The sequence below is a fragment of the Macaca mulatta genome, chromosome 10 (assembly GCF_049350105.2).
Source record: "Macaca mulatta isolate MMU2019108-1 chromosome 10, T2T-MMU8v2.0, whole genome shotgun sequence".
In the NCBI taxonomy this organism is placed as follows: domain Eukaryota; kingdom Metazoa; phylum Chordata; class Mammalia; order Primates; family Cercopithecidae; genus Macaca; species Macaca mulatta.
The window spans coordinates 37120001-37130000 of NC_133415.1; positions in this window are offsets into that span (position 1 = coordinate 37120001).

The window sequence follows — 10000 nt, forward strand, 5'->3', positions numbered from 1 at the left end:
GAATGAAAAACCTCTTCCTTCTTTAATCCGGTGTCTCAGGAGTTTTGTCTGCGGCTTGTCCTGCTACATTTCTGGGTTCCCTCACCGGGAAGCGAGCTGGTGATGCACGGAGGGTCGAGGCAGCCCCTTAGGCGGCTTATGCCTGCCCTGTAGAGCATCCCTGCGGGGGACTCTGGCCAGCTTGAGCGATGCGGATCCTCAGAGTGCTGCCGGGTAGGCATCTGCCCCGGTGCGATGCCTCGCCTCCAAAGAGCAGTGCACAGCACGCCCCCGTGGAGGATCCGCACAGTGGCTGGACACTGGGAAGGAACTGGCACTTTCAGTCCGGACATCTGAAACTTGCTGAGACTGCTCTTTGGAACTTCCCCCACTCCGTTTGAGTGGAAGCGTGGCCTGATCACCCACGGCGTGCCTCTACCGGCACTTTGGTTTTGGTTTCTGACTTGACTTGAATTCATTGGTTGATACTTTGGTTTCGGTTTCGATTTTGACTTGACTTGAATTGCTTGATAAACAGGCCTGCCTTGATTGCCACTTTGGTCTTGCTCCTGATTTTGGTTTGGCTTAAATTGCTTGACGAACAGGTGTGCCCTTAACGACACTTTGGTTTTAGCTTTCATTTTGATTTAGTGTGAATTACGTGACTGAGTGACCTTTTACCCTTTCCTTCTCGTAGGGTGAATGTTGTTTCGTCTCGAGAGAAACATAGGTCAGACACAAAGTAAGCCCACTCTGCTAGGAGCCCTCTTAAAAACGTTTCAAAAAGAAAAATAAAAGGAAAGTCATCAAGTCGTCACAACTTACCCTACTAAAATGCATGTTACAGAACCTTACAAAAGGTTTTGCAGGAGATTATAGAGTTCAGTTAACCCCCTAGAGGTCACGAACTCTGGGTGAATTAGAATTGCCCTCTTCTGCTGTTGGATGGCCCACGGAAGGAACTACAGGCAGAGAACAATTGGCCGTGTAGTTCAGGTGGTGACGGGGTCGGAGGACAGCCTGTGTACCTAGATCAAATTCCTTTATATGGACTCACGGCGAAATAGATTATAGACAAAGCCAGCGTTAATTTAGCCCTGTTTAACAACTTTGTGCAAAATAGCCAAAAGTAAAAGTAAGAGCGGCTTCGCCGGCAGACACAGAGTTTTTTTAAAAAGGGAGTCCCAGGAAACGGCAAGAGAAGCCAGTTTTTACGGGAGCCACGAGAGATAACACAGATTCTTTCTCCATGTTTCCCAGCCTACCCCGCTTCACCGAGGCCAACAACCCCCTCAGAAATGAGATTCAGGAGCTGACACGCCCCAGGTCTCACCTCGAAGGGAAGGATCGGAGCCTCCAGAGGCCAAGGAAAGAAGTCGAGATAGTCAAGTGGGCCATCTCAGATCTGGTCTTACTCGAGCTCTGTAAATGCCTCTCAGGGAGATACGAGGACCTGTCTATTATAATGACCAGGCCCACATCCCGGGGGGAGGGGGGTGGGCAACAGACTTTCATCTATCAGCCCTTTTCAACCATTGAGCTACTAAACTGGGAACACCCTGAACCCACCGCCTTGCTCCCGACAGCTAGAGCCCTGTCGAGCATGACTGTGTAGAGGTGTTGGACTCCAGTGTACTCTAGCAGATCTGACCTCCGGGACCAGCCTTGGGCATCAGTACACTAGGAGCTATGCGTGGACGGGAACAGCTTCACCAACCCACGAGGGGAGAGATGTGCAGAATATGCGGTGGTAACCCTGGACGCTGTCGTTAAGCTGGGCTCATTGCTTTAATCCGGGCCTTAGAACTCGGTGAGGGTAAGACTGTAAACATTTACGCTGACTCTCGGTATGCCTGTTTCACCCTCCAAGTGTATAAAGAAAAGAGCCTGTTAAACTCTAGAAAAGAGGGAAAAGAGCAAAAGAAAAAGAAAGACTAAAAGCAAGTGTAAAGATAGAGAATCAAAAGAAAACAGGAGAGACAGACAGCAGTGCGTGGGCGGGGGCAGGGCCCGTGCCGTTTCTCGGGCCCCACCAGCTGGCCGTAGGAGCGTGAGAACGCGGGGGGGGGAAGCAGCATTGTGAGAGGCCGCGGACGTGGATGTAGACATGACCGAAGTCAAGTTAGGCAAGGATTCCAGAGCCGGACAAGGCTAGAGAGAGATTAATGTGCGAGATGGAAAAAAAAAAAAAAGACTCTAGAAGGGTAAATGTTCAGAAGGCAATACAGGAAATGGCCAAGGCCGCAAGACAAAGAGGCCATCGGCCAAGGGCTGCTGCACCTTGGAGGAACCAGACACTCATCTGATCAGGCTGACGGGAGCTGAAGAATGTAAAGACTAGGGCAGACTAGGCACCTTCTCATTAGGCTCCCAGGAGCCCATGGTCACATTAGAAGTTACAAACAGCAAGACTCTGCCGTATCTGGATTCCAATTTCTCACTGAAGGCTCAGCCACTAGATACAGTGACAAAGGGGCGGAGTGGGGGTGGGGATGGGGGGAGGGGGGAACTCCTCCTCTAAGAAACTGAAACAGGAAAAAGAGCCATACCTTGTGAAAACTTGCTTATAGACTTTACAGGACTGCCCCCTGCTGGAGGCTAGTGCTTGTTTGCACCTTTTCAGGGTAAGTTACAGTTTTCCCCACCAGGACAGAAAAAGTACAAGAAGTGACTAAAGTACTGTTAAAAGACATTATCCCCAGGTTTAAGACTACCTCTGATTTTAAAGTCAGACAATAGGCCAGCATTTGTAGCTGTAGCTGGAATAGTGCAAGATTTAACAAGACTGTTAACAATACAACAGAGGTTACACGCAGCCTATCGGCCACAAAGTTCAACAAAAGGTGGAACGCATGAACTGGACACTCGAGCGAGCAGCTACTGGCGACCAAAAAACAAAACGAAAAAAAAAGGGTTGCCATATAGATATAGATAGATAGATAGATAGATAGATAGATAGATAGATGTATATATATACACACACACACACACACACACACACACACACACACACACACACACAGATACAGATATAGATATAGATATAGATAGATATATAGATATATGCCAGGAAATTCACTTAAGATAAAATCAGGTTTTTGCCTACGGTCCTCCTCCGAGTCAGGTGCACCCCTACCAAACAAACTAGGTATCTGCCCTGTAAGATTGTGTTCAGTTGGCCACCCGCAAATCGTAGGTCAAATAAAAGGTGACCTCCGGAAACTAAAGAAATTAACCTTTAAAAGGCAAATGCAGCCTTTCAAAATAGCCATACGAAGTGTTCATAATTAAATAAAGAAAAATAATGCCTATAAGCCTGACACCCATTTAAATCTAGGGACTCTGTTTAAAGTAAAACCTAATTTTTCTACAACCCATATAGGATGAGCCCTATACTGTAACCTTGTCCACTCCCACTGCTGTTAAAGTTGCAGGTGTTGCGTCTTGGATCCACCACAGTCAGCTAACACCGACAGCTCAGGACAAGTGGACCGGCTAACAGGGCGCAGATCATCCAGCCCGGCTGATCCTGAGACGAGACCAAGCTCCAAGCTGCTGCTGAGGACCACAAGCCCTGCTCTAGTCACACACCGGCAGCTGACTAGTCTATGCACGGCCGAAGCTTGAGGACTCATCAAGCAAGTCAATGTAGTTAAAAATCTTAAGACAGATAGTTTTCCTAGAATACTAACTGTTTTCCTATTGTTCTGTCGCTGTATTCAACCTTTTTCCCAGGTGAGGACCTCTTTCGTCCTTGCTGGATATGAATATGCTATACATTGCTTTGTTGTTGTTACCACCCCACCCCACCCCCCACCCATAACCATGCTAGAAGAAACACCTATGTAAGGTGTCCCCACTGTACACGTACTGCTTAGGAAACCCAGACCCGTCCAGCCCAGCAACGATCGCAAGGTCTTTCAGTCATTCTTTAAACATATAAACCAGAAGTTACCAGAACCTCCTCCTTTAGCCAAAAATTTAAAAAATAAAAATAAAAAAACAGAAAAAAACCTATTTCCTCAGTAGGCTGAAAACATTGCTGGCAGCCTAGATGTTTCTTCATGTTATGTTGATAGAAGGGCTAACGTAAGAGACCAATGGCCTGGAGAAGCAGAAGGGTTAATGCCTCAAGATAACATGACTTTAACCAACTCTTTCCCCAAACAGACGCCGCAAGTTCAAGCGTCGGGCTCGTAAAAACTTCTCTGATTAAAAAATACTGTTTTACTTGCTAAAAAAAGGTTTTAAGGCCCAGTTAAAAACTAACCTGCTTAAGACATGACAAAGTTAGTACATGTGCCTGTTCAGGTTTAACACAGGTTTGATCCTAGGTCTTCATTTAGAAAAGAGTTTCCAGCTGTAGAAAATGTAAAACCCTCACTGTAAGTGTATTACTTGTAATAGAAACTTGCTGGCCGGGCGCGGTGGCTCAAGCCTGTCATCCCAGCACTTTGGGAGGCCGAGACGGGCGGATCACGAGGTCAGGAGATCGAGACCATCCTGGCTAACACGGTGAAACCCTGTCTCTACTAAAAAATACAAAAAAACTAGCCGGGTGAGGTGGCGGGCGCCTGTAGTCCCAGCTACTCAGGAGGCTGAGGCAGGAGAATGGCGTGAACCCGGGAGGCGGAGCTTGCAGTGAGCTGAGATCCGGCCACAGCACTCCAGCCTGGGTGACAGAGCGAGACTCGGTCTCAAAAAAAAAAAAAAAAAAGAAACTTACTTGCTTGCTGCGCCCCTGTGTATTACACTTGCTCCTTCCAATGATAAAAGGTTTTGTAGCTACCATGGCTCGTCAGAAAACTTCCACACAAGTGTATTACATAAAACGCTATCACTCTGTCTCGCTAAAAGACCCAAAAAGTAAAAATGAAAGGGAACCCGCCCACTAATTAGTGAAAATTCTCAAAGTGGGGGATGAGGAAGGAGACCTCTACTGCTCCTGCTGCCCTCCTCCCCCCACCTTGCCTAGTTCACAAGACAGGAGGAAAGAGAGAAAGCAAAACGTTAGAAACAAACAAAAGTCAGATAAATAGCCAGACAACCTTGGCACCACCACCAGGCCGTAGGAGTTAAAAAAAAAAAAAAAAAAGTAATACTAATAACATCGGCCCCTGACCTAAACTACTTGTATTATCTGTAAATTCCTGACACTATGAAAAAAAGGGTTGTAAAACTTTTTGTTCTGTCTGTCCTTCCTTCCTTCCTTCCTTCCTTCCTTCCTTCCTTCCTTCCTTCCTTCCTTCCTTCTTTCATCCCACCTCGGCCTCCCAAAGTGCTGGGATTACTGGCGTGAGGCACCATGCCTGCTTGGCCTGAAGAGACACCTATTGAAAGTAAGACATAGAGAGCTCCTTGCAGTGATCTGATTGATTGCTTGACTGATTTACAGACGGCGTCTCACTCTGTCACCCTGGCAGTGGTGCCATCAAAACCAAACTCACTGCAGTGTGGACGCTCCTGGACTCAAGCGATCCTTCCACCTCAGCCTCCAGAGTGTAGTGCCTGGGACCACGGGGCATGCGCCACTGTGCCCAGATGATTTTCAATTTTTATTGTTTTATTTTTCTTTTTCCCGAGACAGAGTTTCGCTCTTGTTGCCCAGACTGGAGTGCAATGGCGCGGATCTCGGCTCACCGCAACTTCTGCCTCCCGGGTTCAAGAGATTCTCCTGAGTCTGCCTCCCGAGTAGTAGCTCGGGTTGCAGGTATGCACCACCACGTCTGGTTGATTTTGTATTTTTACTAGAGACGGGGCTTCTCCATGTTGGTCAGGCTGGTCTCCAACTCCCGACCTCAGGTGATTCTCCCTCCCCGGCCTCCCAAAGTGCTGGGACGGCAGGCGTCAGCCGCCGCGCCCGGCCTTCCTTTTCAACTGTTTTTGCACAGACAGGGTCTCATCATGTTGTTGCAACCCTTCTGCCCCGGCGTCCCAAAGTGCTCGCGTGACGGGCGTGAGCCACTGCGCCTGGACTCCGGGGAATGATTCACGACCACGACCGCTGTACTAACTATTTATTTCTTATTTATTTATTTATTTATTTATTTATTTTTTAGTATTATTATTATCTTAAAATTATTATTATTTTTTTGAGACGGAGTTTCGCTCTGGGCGAGGCGGGGCGGGGCGAGGCGAGGCGAGGCGAGGCGAGGCGTGTCGCTTTGGAAACCGCAGCACCGCCTTCTAAAGCCCCATTCCAATGCACAAAGCCCTGTTCCCTTCCCGGACTTGGAGCTGATGCCTTCCATAGCCTTGGGCTTCTCTCCATTCAGAAGCTTTTACAGGCGCAACCCCACCCAGAGGCTAGCTGCGGTTGAGGATTGGGGGTGTGCTGGGGCTGGAAAGTCGGTCCCCTATTTTTGCTAGCTCGGCCACGACATCCCCCGACCCCTATCGCTTGCTCACCCTTTCAGATCCCTTGCCTCCACCGTCTTGGAGGCTGACCTCTGACTTTAATATCTGCCTTTCTTCCTGTCTTGGGTTTGAGGAGGGGGGGCAGGAATGAGGGTGTGTGTGGGGAGGGGGTGTGGGGTGTGGACGGAGGGGAGCGTCCTAAGGGTCGATTTCGTGTCATGCCTCTTTCACCGCCACCGCCGAAGATGAAAGCAACGATCAGCTAAAGACCGCGTGTTCTCATCTATAACTGGGAACTAAATAATGAGAACTCGTGGGCAGAACGAGGGGGACCAGGGAGGCGGGAGCCTACTTGAGGGAGGAGGTGTGGAAGGAGAGACATCTTCAGGGAAAAACAAAACAAAACAAAACAAAACAAAAAACCAAACCACGAAAACTGTCGGGTACTGCGCTGAGTTATCCGGGTGATGAAATCATCTGCACACTGAACCCCCCAGTCAGAAGTTTACTTGTGTAACAATCTTGCACATGTCTGCTTGAACAAGACATAAAAGTTGGGGGGGGGGAGGGAGAGAGAGAGAGAGAGAGAGAGAGAGAGAGAGAGAGAGAGAGACAGAGACAGAGACAGAGAGAAGGAAACACCACCTCCTTGACCTGAGTCAGGGGGTTTCCGGTCTGGTGGCGGAACGTTCAGTGACAATGGAGTATTTTGGCCTGTTCTTTTTTTGTGCGTTTGCTATTTTTTTTTTGCTGCTGTTGTTGTTGTTGTTTTAAGACAGAGTCTCACTCAGCCACCCAGCCTGGAGTGCGGTGGTGCGATTCGGCTCACTGCAACCACCGTCTCCCAGGTTCAAGCGATTCTCCCGTCTCAGCCTCCTGAGCAGCTGGGATTACAGGCACCCACCATCATGCTCCGAAGATGTTTCTATGTTAGTAGAGACGGAGTTTCACCATGTGGGCCAGGCTGCTCTTGAACTCCTGACCTCAGGTGATCCGCCCACCTCGGCCTCCCAAAGTGCTGGGATTACATGTGTGAGCCACTGCGCCCGGTGGCGGTCCCTGTGTTTTTTTTTTCTTTTTTCTTTTTTTTTTTTTTTTTTCTTTCTTTCTTTCTTTCTTTCTTTCTTTCTTTCTTTCTTTCTTTCTTTCTTTTTTGGTAGGGAGGGACTGAGTCTCTCTCAGTCTGTCACCCAGGCGGGGGTGCAGTGGCACTCCCTCGGCTCACTGCAACCTCTGCCTCCCGGATTCCAGTGATTCTTCTTCAGTGGCTGGGATTACAGGCGCACACCACCACATCCGGCTAATTTTTGTATTTTGAGTAGAGACGGGGTTTCTCCATGTTGGCCGCACTGGTCTCGAACTCCTGACCTCAAGTGATCCGTTCTCCTGGGCCTCCCAAAGTGCGAGGACGACAGGCCTGAGCCGCCGGGATTTCAGCCTTTAAAAGTGCCGGCCCTACCACCTTTCGCTGTGGACGTTACGCTCTGAATGACGTGCCATCTCTGCCATAGGTTGACTCCCTGAGTCCCCTCTGCCATTTCACTCCATCCTGGGACGCAAGAGCGAAACTCCATCCCGCCACCTCCTCGTGCAAAACAAAACAAAACGGAACAAAACAAAACAAAACAAAACAAAACAAAAAAAGAAACTCTACACATGACCTGTAAGTGTCTGTTCCTGTGAGTGATTTCTGAGATACGGCACTGTAGACTGAACGCAGTGGCTCACGTCTGTCATCCTAGTACTTTGGGAGGCTGAGGCGGGCGGATCGCCAGGTCAGGAGATCGAGACCATCCTGGCTAACATGGTGAAACCCCGTCTCTCCAAAAAAAACAAACGAATTATCTGGGTGTAGTGGCCGGCGCCTGTAGTCCCAGCTACTCGGGAGGTTGAGGCCGGAGAATGGTGTGAACCCGGGAGGCGGAGGTTGCAGGGAGCTGCGATCGCGCCACTGCACTCCAGCCTGGGTGACAGAGCAAGACTCCGTCTCAAAAAAATAAAAAAATAAAAAAAGAAGAAAGAAAGAAAGAAAGAAAGAAAGAAAGAAAGAAAGAAAGAAGGAAAGAAAGAGGAAATGAAAGAAATGGCACTGTATCGCTATTGGGCTAGGACCCTCTCTCTTTCTGTCTGTTCCTCTCTGTCTCTCTCTGTCCGTTTCTGTCTTTCCTGTCTCTCTCACTGTGTCTGTCTTCTGTCTTACTCTCTTTCTTTGCCTGTCTGTCTGTCTGCCTCTCTCTCTCTCTCTCTCTCTCTCTCTCTCTCTCTCTCTCTGTCTCTTTCTCTCTGTCTCTCACTGTCCGTCTATGTCTTTCTCTGTCACTCTCTTTATCTGTCTGCCTGTCCCTCTCTTTCTCTCTGTCTCTCTGTCTCTCTCTCTCTCTCTCTCTCTCTCTCTCTCTCTCTACCTGTGTCTCTCACTCACTGTGTCTGTCTTCTGTCTTACTCTCTTTTTTGCCTGTCTGTCTGTCTCTGTCTGTCTCTCTCCCTCTCTCCCCCTCCCTGTCTAGTCTGTTTCTCTCTCTCTCTCGCTCTCGCTCTCGCTCTCTCGCTCTCTCGCTCTTTCTGTCCGTTTCTCTCTGTCTCTGTCTGTCGATCTCTCTTTTTCTACGTCTGTCTCTTTGTCTGTCAGATTCCCCCGTCCCAGAGAGGGCCCTGCCCCTTCCACCAAAGTGAGAAGTGCGTGCTTAGAGAGGCCGAGAGGAATCTACACAGACGGGCCTTGCCGGGCTTCCCCACTGGGTGCATGATTTCGGGAGATCGAGGCCGGGTCCCCACTTGGATGGAAGGGCCATTTGCAGACCTTTCTCTCTGTCACCTGTGATGTCCAAACTTCTCGTATTTCCCTGATAAGCTCCTCGACTTTAAAATAAACGGCTAAGGCCGGGCACGGTGGCTCATGCCCGTCATCCCAGCATTTTGGAAGGCCGAGGCGGGTGGATCACCTGAGGTCGGGAGTTCGAGGCCAGCCTGACCCACATGAAGAAACCCCGTCTCTACTAAAAATACAAAATTAGCCGGGCATGGGGGCGCAGGCCTGTAATCCCAGCTACTCGGGAGGCAGACGCAGGAGAATCGCTGGAACCTGGCAAGCGGAGGTTGCAGTGAGCCGAGATCGCGCCATTGCACTCCAGCCTGGGCAGCAAGAGCGAAACTCCGTCCCACCGCGCGCGCACACGCACGCACACACACACACACACACACACACACACACACACACACACACACGAAAAAAAGGGGAAAAAAAATAGACAAAGGAAAATTCTTCACACGTGACCCATAAGTGTGTGTTCCCACGAGTGATTTCCAAGCAATGGCACCGTAGGGGCTGAACGCGGTGGCTCACGTCTGTCACCCCAGCACTTTGGGAAGCCGAGGCGGGCGGATCAGGAGGTCAGGAGTTCAAGACCAGCCTGGCCCACGTGGTGAAACCCCGTCTCTACTAAAACTACAAAACTGAGTCGGGTGCGGTGGGGCAGACCCCTGTGATCCCAGCTACTCGGGAGTCGGAGGCGGGAGAATCGCTTGAACCTGGGAGGCGGGGGTTGCCGTGAGCCGAGATCGTGCCACAGCGCTACAGCTTGGGCTGTAGAGTGAGTGAGACTCTGTCTCAAAAATAAATAAATAAATAAATAAATAAATAGCAAGCGAGAAAGAGAAAATGAAA